General features: G+C 43.6%; 1 long non-coding RNA gene across 1 annotated transcript; it reads left to right on the plus strand.

The window, feature by feature from the left end:
- Positions 1-532: 532 nt before the first annotated feature.
- LOC121719122 lies at positions 533-12629 on the plus strand. Its single transcript, XR_006034186.1, has 3 exons — positions 533-546; positions 5554-5555; positions 12542-12629. It is a non-coding gene; the product is annotated as an uncharacterized LOC121719122 (long non-coding RNA).
- The last annotated feature ends 2371 nt before the right edge of the window (positions 12630-15000 follow it).

A 15000-nucleotide genomic window follows, 5' to 3' on the forward strand; every position in this document is an offset into this window, starting at 1 on the left:
TGCAGTGCAGTGAGGGAGTAGTAGAGAGAGAGAGAGGGAGAGAGAGGAGAGAGAGAGAGTGAGAGGGAGAGAGAGAGAGAGAGATGCAGGGAGGAGAGGTTGTGTTTGCAGTGCAGTGAGGGAGTAGTAGAGAGAGAGAGAGGGAGAGAGAGGAGAGAGGTGCAGGGAGGAGAGAGAGGGAGAGAGAGAGAGGGAGAGAGAGGGAGAGATGCAGGGAGGAGAGGCTGTGTTTGCAGTGCAGTGAGGGAGTAGTAGAGAGAGAGAGGGAGAGAGAGGGAGAGATGCAGGGAGGAGAGGCTGTGTTTTGCAGTTCAGTGAGGGAGTAGTAGAAGACGAAACACACGTCCTCACTGAACGCAGGAAATTCAGCACAGTCAGGAACCAACATTTCCATCAATTCAGCTAAATTATTCCTAACTTGGAATTATTAGAAAATTAGGACAAAAGGGAGAGCACAAAAGTTGTGTAGAGTGTGTGTTTGTGTGTGTGTGTGTGTGAGCACGTTGTGTAGATCTAGCAACTGGCATCCAAGCTGCAAATACAGACGTTCAGAACATAGCAACATTTAGTATATGACTAAATGGCTCTACACAGAACATAGCAATGTTTAGTATATGATTAAATACAGTGATTCAAGTTCAAACTATTCAAATATGCAGATGACATGGCATCTCTGACTATGTTACACATGCTTCCCAACCTTTTTTTTATATTACCTTGTCTACTCTGTTATTTGTTATATGTCCATATTTATTTTATGCTGGTCTCTAGACTTTATTCTTGCACTGTTGGACTTACTCATTTGCACCATCACCATGACTCACTCACACAGAGCACCTTACCTTACTATGCACAGAGAATCACAGGCTCAGTCACTGCCTTAGTCATTGCAAGCGCCTCATGCTTAATCACCCCTAAGCACACTATGTGGATACTGTTTTAGACTTGATTTAGATTTAGTGTTATTTAGTATAATTTGTGCTTTAGTATATTCTTTATCTTCTACTGTCCTTATTGCTTAGTTGTGTTTTTTTATATGATATACTTTTATTACTTTTTCTGCTGTTAGTGAATGTTTTGTGTGATGTCTGTATGCTACTGAGACCTTGAATTTCCCCTTGGGGATCAATAAAGTATCTATCTATCTACAAGTCCAGCTCACTGCTAATTAATGCAAAACAAAGGAACTTGTCATAAACCAAGCAGAACCACCACCATCACTGATTCAAAGCAATCAAACCGTGGAGATTGTCAATTGCCTTAAGTATCTGGGGAAACATATAGACGATCGACTGAGCTTCATGGACAATGTGGATTGCATGGCCAGAGACTGTTTAGTAAAATGAACACACAATTGAGTAAAATCAGCGTACCTTTCCTGGATATATACCAACAAATATGAGTGCATGTTTCCTGGATATATACCAACAAATATGAGTGCATCTTTCCTGGATATATACCAACACATATGAGTGCACGTTTCCTGGATATATACCAACACATATGAGTGCATGTTTCCTGGATACCAACGGATATCTTGCAATGACCCCTCTAGGGTTCCGTACCGTGTCGTCCATTATACAGAAATTGAGGAAGTGAGTGATCCACATTGTGACATACTTTACTTTCAATAATCAATACCCATGATAGCACACTGATAACTACAGTATAGTATGTATAGTAATACTGTACGATTATAAGTTTTATTTATTATTCTCTCTTTTTAATGTTTTAATTATTTGTATTTTTATTCGTTTTAAACAGATATTGTATCTGTGTTGTTTTGTTATATGTTTGCTTTGGCCACACTGCTGCATTGAGTAATGCCAATAAAGCTCCATTGAAATTAAAATTTAAAGAGAGGGGTGTGTGTGTAGAGAGAGAAAAAGAGAAGCAGAGAGGGGTGGTGTAGAGAGAGAGAGAGAGAGAGAGAGAGAGAATGAGATGGAGAGAGAGAGAAGGAGAGAGAGGGGTGGTGTAGAGAGAGAGAGAGAGAGAATGAGATGGAGAGAAGGAGAGAGAGGGGTGGTGTAGAGAGAGAGGGAAAGAGAGAGAGAGAATGAGATGGAGAGAAGGAGAGAGAGGGGTGGTGTAGAGAGAGAGGGGGAGAGAGAGAAAGAATGAGAGAGAGAGAGAAGAAGAGAGAGGGGTGGTGTAGGGAGAGAGGGAGAGAGAGAGAAAGAGTGAGAGAGAGAGAGAAGGAGAGAGGGGTGGTGTAGAGAGAGAGAGAGAGAGAGAGAGAAGGAGAGAGAGGGGTGGTGTAGGGAGAGAGGGAGAGAGAGAGAAAGAGTGAGAGAGAGAGAGAAGGAGAGAGGGGTGGTGTAGAGAGAGAGAGAGAGAGAGAGAGAAGGAGAGAGGGGTGGTGTAGGGAGGGAGAGAAAGAGTGAGAGAGAGAGAGAGAGGGAGAGAGAGAAGGAGAGAGGGGTGGTGTAGGGAGGGAGACGGGGGTGGCAGAGCTAGACTGACCTGGGCATTTTTGGCCTGAACGGCCCACTACAATCGGTCAGGCACACTCACTATTATGCAATGCTGGCAGTACCCTTAAATATGTGTATTGAACTAAGTGCCGTGGAGCTGTGCAAGTGAACAAGACTGTACTCACTCTGTTGGAGCCAAATTTAGTTTGAATTTGCTTTTTGGTTTAGACTCTTACTTTGCTTGAGATTTGCTGGCCTTCAGCTGGGAACTTTTATTTTGACATAGTCTTAAGTCACCTGTGCAGGTAAAGATGGCGTCTTCCACATGGTGAGCAGTCTCAGTTAGACAAGGGAAGATGCCGTATTGAAATAGTTTTTTACCGCTTTAAGTTGGAACTATTAGCCTATTTGATTTGAAGTTTTTTGGAACTTATATTGGAGTTTATATTTTGAATGAACTATCCTTCGTGGAATACAATTTGGAATACCACTGTGTACCACCTGCTTGCCTGTCTGCCTGCCACCTACCTCTCTCCCTCCCTGCCTGCCTGCTTGTCCTCTGCTCGCCTGCTTGCTACCTGCTTGCTACCTGTTTGCCTGCCTGCTACCTGCTTGCCTGCCTGTTATCCATCTCCTTGCTGCTTACCTGACTGTGTGCCCTCTCCCTACCCGCCTGCTTCTTCTACAATCTTGGAACACAGGTATGAGCAACAGCCGGACACAGTGCTTTAAGATAAGCGTGTAATAACATACAGCATCTACACTTTGGATTTAACCCTCACATAGTAAAAAACTCTTCTAAGTGCTTAAAATCTGGAAACTCAAACTTGAAAGTGGGATTTGTTTGTTTGAATGGACTGTGGACCTGTTTGGACTGTGTATATTGTCTGCACCCTTTTGGATTTATTGGATTTTGGAGCAAGGCATTGAACTTATAGTAAACTTGTTCTGTGTCACATTCAACTTGTTTGAAACAAATTGCTGAAATTGTTTGAAAATGTCTCATTCAGTAGCCCCTGAAACTGAGCTTGCTGATTCTGCCACTGAGGTTACTGATACAGCTTTTCCGGTGAAACCAGTAGAAGCTGAGGCTGCTGATTCTCCTACGGAGGACACTGATTTAATGGCCATGATGGAAAAGAAATTAAGTCAGCTCATTGCAACCCGTAGAGGGAAACTGGGTGTTTGTACACGGAAACAAAATGAATTAAAGGAGTTTATGGATAAAGGCAATATTGCTGATGTGGACAAAGGCTTTCAAGGTCTTATTGATGCATTGAATGAATTTGACAAAGCTCATTTGTTTGTGCAAGATATGTTGACTGGTGATGAAAGAAAACAGGACCATGCAAACTGGTACGAACCAAGAAAGAACTCCTTCTTATCATTTTTAGATGATGTGCAGGCATGGAAAGGCAGTCTTTCACAGCCATTACCCATTGTTACTCCCTTGGACAGCATTTCTAACTTGTCAAAGAAATCTGGTCACTCTTCTAAATCTGGCACATCTTCAGTGTCATCAGCACGTGCCAAGGCTGAAGCAGAAAAGGCAGCTCTTCTTGAACGTGCTGCTGGACTTAAGAAAAGGCACGCTCTTGAACTGCAAAGGATGCAACTGCAAAGTGCAATAGAACAGAGTGCCCTGGAAACTGACATCGCTGCTGCAAATGCAAAGGTGAGAGTCCTGGAGAGTTATGAAAAACAGCTGGAAGGAAGCAAATCACAATCTGTCTCGCTGTCAGAGCCACCCATGGACGGCATGAATTCTTATCTGAAAGCACAAGGAAAAACCATAACGGAATCTTTGGATCCAGAGCCTTCTATTGAATATGCAAATATAAATGTGGTCCCCAAAACCCCTCTTCAGATACTTACCGCCCATGAGCAAAACCAACTGTCCTTTCAACTGCCAGTGACAGAAGAAAACGCTCGTCAGCCAATAGCAGCTGCCACCTCCACTCCCACCATAGTAGCAGCTGTCTCTGCCCCTACAACAGCACCAGCCACCTCTGTCCTCATGGGTGCAGCAGCCACTGCAGCTACTCCTACACCAGCATTGCAGCCATTGCACGCCAACACAAGTAGTGGCCTAAACGACATAGCAAGCCTCCTTCTTCAGCAACAAAGATTATCATTGCTTCCCACTAGGGATATACCTGTGTTTGAAGGAGAGCCTTTGAACTTTAGACCTTTCATGCAGGCATTCATACATGGAATAGAAAACAAGGCCATTAGTAATCGAGACCGCTTGTATTACTTGGAGCAGTACACTTCAGGCCAACCAAGAGAACTGGTAAGGAGCTGTTTATACATGAGTGCAGATGAGGGATATGCAGAGGCTAAAAGATTGTTGGAGTATAACTTTGGTGACAAAATAAAGCTAACTAATGCATACATGGAGAAAGCTTTGAGTTGGAGTAACATTAAGCCTGAAGATGGAAAAGCATTGTCCAGTTACGCACTCTTTCTTCGAGCATGCTGTAATTTGTCACAAACTCTGGAAGATATGGAAGAGCTTAGTCTACCTTCTAACCTGAGACTTCTTGTTTTAAAGCTTCCTTTTAAGTTAAGGGAAAGATGGCGGTCAGTCGCTTTTGACATTCTGGAGCATAAGCAAACAAGGGCGACTTTCTCTGATCTTGTTAACTTCATTGAGAAGCAAGCTAGAATCTTGGAAGATCCACTTTTTGGTGACCTACAACAGCCATCTTCCACAAAGAAGGTTCTTCAGTCAAAACCTCTATCAGATTCCAAACTTTCCTTTAAAAGCAAAGGTAGCTTTGTCACCACTGTGACCGATGCACCTACACATCCTAAGAGTGAAGTTCCCAAGCAAGATGGGTTAAAGAAACTATCTACTCATGACAGGTCGATTAGTTCAATCCTTTGTCCAATTTGTAATGGAACACACGCCTTAGATGCATGTGAAGAGTTGCTATCTAAGTCTCATAATGAACGTGTTGAATTGTTGAAGAGGAAAGGTATTTGTTTTGGCTGTTTGGTAAAGGGCCATATGAGCAAAGATTGTAAAAGACGTCTCACCTGTGCTGTGTGCACTAAGAAACATCCAAGCATTCTGCACATTCAAAGGCCTGATGGGGTCACAAACAGCCAAAGGAGCTCCTGTGGGTCTGAGAAGTCCATTAATAGTGGATTGGTCTCACTGGAAAAGACAAGCATTGGATCCAGTGATGATCATTGTACATTAGCTATTGTGCCTGTTCAAGTTAAGCTAAGTAATTCAAATCAAATTGTCAAGACTTACGCATTCCTTGATCCAGGTAGTTCTGCCACATTTTGCACGGAGAGTCTCCGAAGACGGCTGAACGCAAAGGGAAGGCACCACAGGATCCTTTTACGTACTTTGGGTCAGGAGAAACCCACTGACAGCTTCGTCATCAGAGGCTTAGAAGTAGGCAGTTTAGATGGTGGAGATTTTGTTGGACTGCCAGATGTCTACACACAGAAAGAAATCCCAGTCAGCAAAGACCATATCCCTAAGCAAAAGGATTTGGAGAAATGGCAACACTTGAAAGATGTATTCTTGCCAAGCATTGATGCTGATATTGATTTGTTGATTGGAATAAATGTGCCCAAACTTATGGAGCCATGGAAGGTGGTAAATAGCAAGGGCAATGGGCCCTTTGCTATCAAAACCCTGTTGGGCTGGGTTGTTAGTGGTCTTCTCAATGATGAGCACACTTGTCTCGACAAGCAAGGCAAACCTTATGTCTACAGCCACCGGATTTCTGTAGAAAGAGTGAGTGAGCTTCTGGTTCAACAATTCAATCATGACTTCCCTGAGGGTGCATATGAGAAGGTGGAAATGTCTCAAGAAGATTTGAGATTCTTGGAAATAATGAACACCTCTGCAAAACTACAACATGGACACTATCAGTTGCCGCTGCCATTTAAAAGGGATCCCAAAATGCCAAACAACCGGCTGATGGCAGAGCAAAGGGCAGTGTCTTTAAAGAGGAAGTTTTGTAGAAACAAGACCTTTCAAGAGGAATACAAGTTGTTCATGGACACCATTCTAAAATGTGGACATGCTGAAGTTGTGCCCAGGGAGGATTTGACATTGCAGAATGGTAAAAGCTGGTATATACCCCATCATGGGGTACGTCACCCCAAAAAAGGACATTTGCGGGTGGTTTTCGACTGCTCTGCATCTTATCAAGGAACATCTCTCAATAGTGAACTTTTGCAGGGTCCAAATCTTACAAACTCCTTGATTGGAGTCTTACTGCGTTTCCGCCTTGAAAATGTGGTCATCCTGGCAGATGTGGAGAAGATGTATCATCAGGTCAAGATACCACCAGAGCATGTTGACTTTCTCCGTTTCTTGTGGTGGAATGATGGCGACATCTCTCAGCCTCTCTTGGAGCACAGGATGACCGTTCACATCTTTGGAGCAACGTCGTCAGCTAGTTGTGCCAGTTACGCATTGAGAAGAGCTGCTGAGGACCATAAAAGCAATTTCTCAGCTGAAGCAGTCAACACTGTTTTGAATAACTTTTATGTGGATGACTTGCTGAAGTCCGTGGATACAGAGGCCCATGCCATTCACCTCTATCAAGAATTGAAAACCCTATGTGCAACGGGAGGTTTCAATCTTACCAAATGGTCAAGTAACAGCCGAGCGGTCTTGGCTCACATTCCTGATCTTGAAAAGGCAAAGGGAGTGAAAGACTTAGACCTAGACCTTGAAGACTTACCTCTGGAACGAGCTCTTGGTGTGCATTGGTGTGCTGAAGAAGACGTCTTTAAGTTCCATGTGTCTCTCAAAGAACAACCATGCACTAGACGAGGAATTCTGTCAATGGTCAGTTCAATATATGACCCGCTAGGATTTCTTGCCCCTGTAACCTTTCCAGCAAAACACCTCTTGCAGGAACTGTGCAGGCTGAACCTTACCTGGGATCAAGAAATTCCTAATATTCATGCACAATCCTGGAAGCATTGGATGCGTGGCCTTGGGACTCTCACAGACTTTAACATCACCCGCTGCTTCAAACCAAAGAATTTTGGAAAAGTAGAGTGTGCACAATTGCATCACTTTTGTGACGCAAGTGAAGCTGGATATGGCACAGTGACCTATGTAAGGTTAGTCAATAGTCAGGATCAAGTGCACTTAGCCTTTGTCATAGGAAAATGTAGAGTGGCTCCATTGAAACTAATGACCACTCCGCGTCTTGAGCTGACCGCTGCAGTTTTAGCAGTTCGTATAGACCGGATGCTTACAACTGAGTTACAGTTGCAACTGGAACCATCTGTATTTTGGACAGACAGTACAACTGTACTGAAGTACATAAGAAATGACAGCAGACGATTCCACACCTTTGTCGCGAACCGTGTTAACACAATCAGGGGTGTGTCTGATGCGTCCCAGTGGAAACACATCCCTGGAAAAATGAATCCAGCGGATCATGCATCACGTGGGCTGAATACGAAGACATTTCTGAAGAACAACATCTGGATCAACGGTCCTAAGTTTTTGACAGACTTACCTAAACACTGGCCCAATCCACCAATCGGACTCATACTCTCTCCAGAGGACCCAGAGTTGAAGAGAGAAGTACTTGAAGTCCATGTCATTGCTGCAGGTCACTATGATGCCACCAGTGCGCTACTGAATTACTTTTCAACTTGGAATAAGCTCAGAACTGCAGTTGCCTGGATACTGAAGCTGAAGAGCTTGCTTACCCAACGTGTCCTGAAAAGGAAAGGGTCCTTAAAGACCTCAAAGGCTGGTCCTATGTCACTCTCTGCTCAGGACCTAGAAGAAGCAGAAGAAGCCATTGTGAAGTTTTGTCAAGGTAAAGGATTCCCACAGGAAATGGCAAGCCTACACAATGGAAAGAGCATAGGTCGGAAAAGTTCCATCTTTCGGCTGGATCCAGTACTCGACCATGGCATATTAAGGGTTGGTGGCCGCCTGAGCAAGATGGCTATGCCAGAAGAGCAGAAACATCCTGCCATCTTGCCTAAGGGACATCACATTTCGAAGCTTCTGTTACATCATATCCACCAGCAGATAGGGCACAGTGGAAGAAATCACATATTGTCAAACCTACGGAAAAAATATTGGATTCCTTGTGCAAATTCCCTTGCAAGGAAAATTGTGAATAGTTGCGTGCCCTGCAGGCGGAAATATGCATGTGCAGGTGAGCAAAAGATGGCTGATCTGCCAATTGATCGTTTGACCCCTGACCTTCCTCCATTCTCACATGTAGGAGTGGATTATTTTGGACCTATAGAGGTGAGAAGAGGGCGTGGCATGGTAAAGCGATATGGTGTGATCTTTACTTGTCTCACTAGCAGAGCAGTACATTTGGAAGTGGCGCACACTATGGATACAGACTCCTGTGTGAATGCATTCAGGCGCTTCATATCCAGAAGAGGTCAAGTCAGGGAATTAAGATCAGACAATGGAACAAATTTGATCTCCGCAGAGAAGGAATTACGAGAGGCACTGACCTCTTGGAATCTGAACCAAATTGAGCGCAGTCTCATGCAGAAAGGTGTCAAATGGACGTTCAATCCTCCAGCTGGTGCCCACCATGGAGGCATTTGGGAGCGCATAATTCGAATGGTCAAGAAGATCTTGTCATCTGTCACAAACCAACAATCCTTGGATGATGAAGGTCTAGTCACAGTGATGTGCGAGGTTGAATCCATCCTAAACAGCCGTCCTTTGACAACTGTATCAGATGACCCCAATGACTTAGAACCACTGACACCCAACCATCTACTGCAGCTTAAAGTCCAACCCGTGCTACCACCAGGAATATTCAGAAAGGAAGATCTATATGCCAGGAGGCGGGTGGCGACAAATACAATATATTGCTGATCTGTTCTGGACACGCTGGATACAGGAATATGTTCCACTCATGCAAGAACGACCTAAATGGTCCCGCATCAGGCCAAATTTCCGTGTGGGAGACATTGTTGTAGTGGCTGATCCTACAGCACCACGAGGCTCGTGGGTGATGGCAAGAGTCATTGAAGCTATAATGGATTCAAAGGGCCTTGTTCGTACTGTAAGATTACAAACTAAAACCAACCAGCTGCTAAGACCCATCAACAAGATCTACCTTCTGGTAAAAGCCAATAGCCAAGATTGAGCTGAGACTCACGGAATGCGCACGTGCTTCCTTTTGCATTACATTCATATACTGATATTTGCACTCATTTAGATTCAAATTAGAATTGCCAATTTTTTAGTTTTGGTAATATAAAGTATAAATTGGCTCCCTTTTTTTGAGTATATTTTGTTATAGCCACACGTAGTTGCTATAAGGGGCCGGATATGTTGGAGCCAAATTTAGTTTGAATTTGCTTTTTGGTTTAGACTCTTACTTTGCTTGAGATTTGCTGGCCTTCAGCTGGGAACTTTTATTTTGACATAGTCTTAAGTCACCTGTGCAGGTAAAGATGGCGTCTTCCACATGGTGAGCAGTCTCAGTTAGACAAGGGAAGATGCCGTATTGAAATAGTTTTTTACCGCTTTAAGTTGGAACTATTAGCCTATTTGATTTGAAGTTTTTTGGAACTTATATTGGAGTTTATATTTTGAATGAACTATCCTTCGTGGAATACAATTTGGAATACCACTGTGTACCACCTGCTTGCCTGTCTGCCTGCCACCTACCTCTCTCCCTCCCTGCCTGCCTGCTTGTCCTCTGCTCGCCTGCTTGCTACCTGCTTGCTACCTGTTTGCCTGCCTGCTACCTGCTTGCCTGCCTGTTATCCATCTCCTTGCTGCTTACCTGACTGTGTGCCCTCTCCCTACCCGCCTGCTTCTTCTACAATCTTGGAACACAGGTATGAGCAACAGCCGGACACAGTGCTTTAAGATAAGCGTGTAATAACATACAGCATCTACACTTTGGATTTAACCCTCACACACTCATTCTCAATTCAATTCAATTCAAGAAGCTTTATTGGCATTGGCAACGTTTCATCAACATTATTGCCAAAACTCAAGTAAATAAATTAAGTAAGACATACAAATAAAATGAAAATAATAAAAGCATTCATACAACATTGTTGGTGGTTGTGGCCTCACTGGCTGTCCTTCAGGTTATGGCAGGCTGTTACAAAATTTTGCAGCCAGAATGGCCACATCCTCGTTCTCTCCGATGATGAAAGGCAATTTAGGCCCTGTTTAGACGACAACGAAAAACGATGCAACTGGTGATGTTTTTCTACGTTTGACCCTGTCATTTAGATGCAAACGGAGGTTTTATCCCCCCACAAGTTTTTAAAAACTCCGGGCTTATCGTTTTTTTGGGAAAACTCTGTTTGTTCATTTGCCTCTAAAGAGGTACAAACAGAGATTTATGTGACGAGGCGGAGATTTTTAGTCAGTTCTAAAGAGAAAGTGATTTGTTGCTGTTGTTGATATTTTCGGGATTCTGATTGGCTAACATGGGCTTGAGCTTCTCGTTACACTGCCACGTACAGGTTTGGCATGCTCTTGAAGGCATATACCCGGGTTAGTGTAAAGGAAAACTTTTCTGAAAACTGACAGGTGTGCACAATGTTATTTTTGAAAACATAGAGGGTGAAATAGTCGGCCACGTGTAAACGTAGCATTAGCCTCATTTGCGCAGGTTTGAAACTCAACTCATTCTCTCTGACTCTTTGGGGGTCTGAGGTGGCTGGAGTACACAGTGAAGAGGTGACTCTGCTAGAAGAACCTAACGTAGCCTACCTCACTGTAGGCCAGCAGGTGGCACTCTTCCCTCTGGCCAAAAAGATCAATCCCAATGCCCCAGTGCAGTGACGGGGACACTGTACTGTAGGAGATGCCGTCCTTCAGATGAGACGTTAAACCGAGGTCCTGACTCACTGTGGTCATTAAAGATCCCATGGCACTTATCGTAAAGAGTAGGGGGTTCCCCGGTGTCCTGGCTAAATTTCCAACCTGGCTCATTCAATCTGGGCCCCTAATCATCCCCCACTGTATAATTGGCTAATTCACTCCCTCACTCTCCACTTCAAGCTGGTGTGTGGTGAGCGTTCTGTCGCATAATGGCTGCCGTGCATCACCCAGGTGGGTGCTACACATTGGTGGTGGTTAGCACTGGCGCCTTAATGCAGGGACTTACCTGTGCTTCAGCCCAGGGGCCTCGACCAATGAGGGGCCTCCTAATAATAATAATGATAATCAATAATAATAAACGGCCGTGTCCGTATTCGCGGCGTCAGTCATAGCCTACTCAGCTAGCCTGGAGCTAGCCTAATTGAGCACATCGCACTGCTCTACAATGACATCCATGCAGAGGCCCCCGTTTGTCTTCTCTTCTAAAGTGTAACAAAATTTAATAAATTCCAATGAGTGTGTAGAGGAGCTAGAGGAGAGGCTTAAACTGAATGACAAACTTACAAACTCTGGAGATAACGTGGGTTGGATTGAAGCAACGATAAACAAATGAGGTGGATTCCTGTAACTGTCCATGAAATGAGAAGGCATAGCAGGTAAATATCGTAGCAAATAGCCTGGCAAATTTCACTTGTCTCACTGGAGTGAACGCAGAACATGGGCTGTTGCGCAAAGAAATGAATTAGTGATCAGCATCTCCCTTCACCAAAAGCTACGTTTGTGGAGACATATCTCACGTTAACAATGGAGAAAACATAACATAGGCTATTATTTGTGCGAATGGGTTAGCATGTAGGGTAGTATAGTGATAATGCATGAGGTAGCCAATGTTCAGACCCTTTGCCTGGAAAGTTTTCTAAGCGGTTTACGTTTTATATTTAAAAAAAAATATGATTAGCTATCACCTATACTAAAACTGAAAACAATAAAACACAGAATTCTGCTTTGTTTGCAATTTAATATTATAGGCTAGTATTTAACTACCAGTAGCTTGATGGTGCAACAATTGTATTGTAGGCCTACTCTACCTTTTTTTTTAATTGTCCTAGAATTGTTGAGAGAATTGTTTAAAAAGCTTAAACTGTTTACCATGTTAGTCATTAGGTTATAATGTGTCAGCCTAATGTAATGTAACAACTTCACTTAAATACCTTAGTTGTATTGAACAATTGTACAATTGCAGACATTCCTTGTTTTGGTATAACTGTTAAACTTGTTTTCTTTTGTCTTTTAGGTTCCAGACCAGACCAGTGGTGATGACCGTGTATGACATTAGGTGTGTGCCTGTCTGTGTGCACACCTGTCAACCATACATCTCTGACAATGTTTCTAGCAACATACCTACTAACATACATATTACAAATTACACACATATTACAAACATGTGACCATATCTCAACATATCTGCACATACCATTTAACCATACTGAGACACATCTGAGATCTACACTGAGACATTCTGAGAAATATATTGTTGTGTGAGGACTATACTCACTAACTATATGGAACATGTATACCTGTGAATCATATTTGTCAACCATTCATACCTTCAATCATACCTGTGCTGTAACATCTGTGAAACATAGCTGTGCTGTTAGACCTCTCTTTTTAGACCTGAGCTGTGCTGTGTGAAAAAAAAGATTCTAACCTAAGTTCTGTCTAAAACTGATCATCTGAAGGGCTGACTCTTTTATTCTTCAGTGTATATATCACCATCAAATTTGACCTAATACCATTAACTGAGTCCTCTAGCTGTTGCTGCCAGTTCAGAGTTACCACTGATAAATAGATCTGTCTTAGGATAATATGATTGGCATTATCAAGTTCTGTATATATAATATACACAACTGTGATTCAACTGTGAAGCTTACATTAGTAAGTGTTCATTAGTGTATTCTGAGTATCATTCTGCTCTACTGTCATATACTCTAAGCTAACATCTAACCAAGTAAGTGGTTTTCAAAAATACTGTAAGACTATGTAATCTGAATAATCATACTGTAAGTAATATAATGTTACACACAGCAGTTTTTTTGCATTTACATGCAATGGTAATTCCCTGGAATTGCATTTTCATATTGATATCTTTCAGTTGCCTTCTGCATGAAGATGACTTGAACTCTTGCATTTTCATCCATCTTTACCAGGGGAACCCTTAGTCAAATCATTTCAATATTATGTTGTATGATAGCCAATGATATGGTGGTCCTAGCCCAAAGCTACAGTATGTAAAAAAAACCTGTCATGTTAATGTGTTGGGTTCAGCTGGAAATGTGAGCATGTTAAGGAGCAATAAAAACAATGCTAAAGTAAATATGCTGTGCCATTTGACTGATGGAGTGGCCACAGCAATTATTGTCATCATCATTATCAGCAGCAAGACGTTAGCATATTACCCAGACCACACTCTGTGAACCCGTTAATTATGAAGCTACGTTGTCCGCGCTGGACATTCTCCTCCTGATCACTGTCCCTCTGCCGTGGAATAGCCTACGTTTGCTCTGCGTTTACCTCTCCTCACTGAAGTTCAAACTGTTGCTGACATAGGCTACCTGAATGTGGAGCACAGCACATTATCAGCAGCAAGACGTTAGCATATTACCCAGACCACACTCTGAATGTGGAGCACAGCAAATTATCAGCAGCAAGACGTTAGCATATTACCCAGTACAGCACATTCCTGCACAATTGATATCCCACCTTTACCTGCCCCCACTTCTGCATGCACTTCATTTATCCATTTTGACTCGCTCACCTAATCTTGGCTCTGAGCCAGTGTGGGAGGGGGTGGGCGTGATAAGAGTTGTTATTGGGCCAGTGTAGTGTCAGTATAAACAAATTAACCAATGGGAGGGGTGGGGCGTAATACGAGTTGTTATTGGACCTGTCTAGTGTCAGTATAAAAAAATGAACCAATCCACCGCTGACTGGTCTTGCTTTGGGCTGATTTTGGCCCATGTTTTAAAACAACAATTACAAATAATAATTTAATTTGATCGGCCCAAAAGGTACGCCGGCCTACTAGGAAAATGGCCGGTATGCCAGATGGCCAGTCTACCCCTGGGAGGAGGGGGGGCAGAGAGAGAGATAGATGTTGCTTGAGAGGGGGAGAGAGAGAGAGGGAGAGAGGGAGGGAGAGAGAGAGAGAAAGAAAGAGAGGGAGAGAGAGAGAGGGGGAGAGAGAGAGAGTGGGTGAGAGGGAGAGAGGGGAAAGGGAGAGAGAGAGCGAAGGAGAGAGAGAGAGAGAGAGAATACAAAAAGACATGACAGAGAGAGGGAGAGAGGGGGAGAGAGAGGGGGGGTTGAGAAGGAGAGAGGGTGGGTTGAGAAGGAGAGAGAGGGAGAGAGGGGGGGGGGGTTGAGAAGGAGAGAGGGAGAGAGGGAGAGAGAGGGGGGGTTGAGAAGGAGAGAGGGGGGGTTGAGAAGGAGAGAGGGTGGGTTGAGAAGGAGAGAGAGGGAGAGAGGGGGGGGTTGAGAAGGAGAGAGGGAGAGAGGGAGAGAGGGGGGGTGAGAAGGAGAGAGGGAGAGAGAGAGGGAGAGGGGGGGGGGTTGAGAAGGAGAGAGAGGGAGAGAGAGGGGGGGGGGGGGTTGAGAAGGAGAGTAAACTTTTCTTGCCTTCTTTTCTCTCTCTTTCTTTCTTTAAATTTGTGATAATAAGCATAAGTGTGTCTTATGGTATTGTGTGTGTGTGTG

Source organism: Alosa sapidissima, chromosome 9 (assembly GCF_018492685.1).
Source record: "Alosa sapidissima isolate fAloSap1 chromosome 9, fAloSap1.pri, whole genome shotgun sequence".
Lineage (NCBI taxonomy): Eukaryota > Metazoa > Chordata > Actinopteri > Clupeiformes > Clupeidae > Alosa > Alosa sapidissima.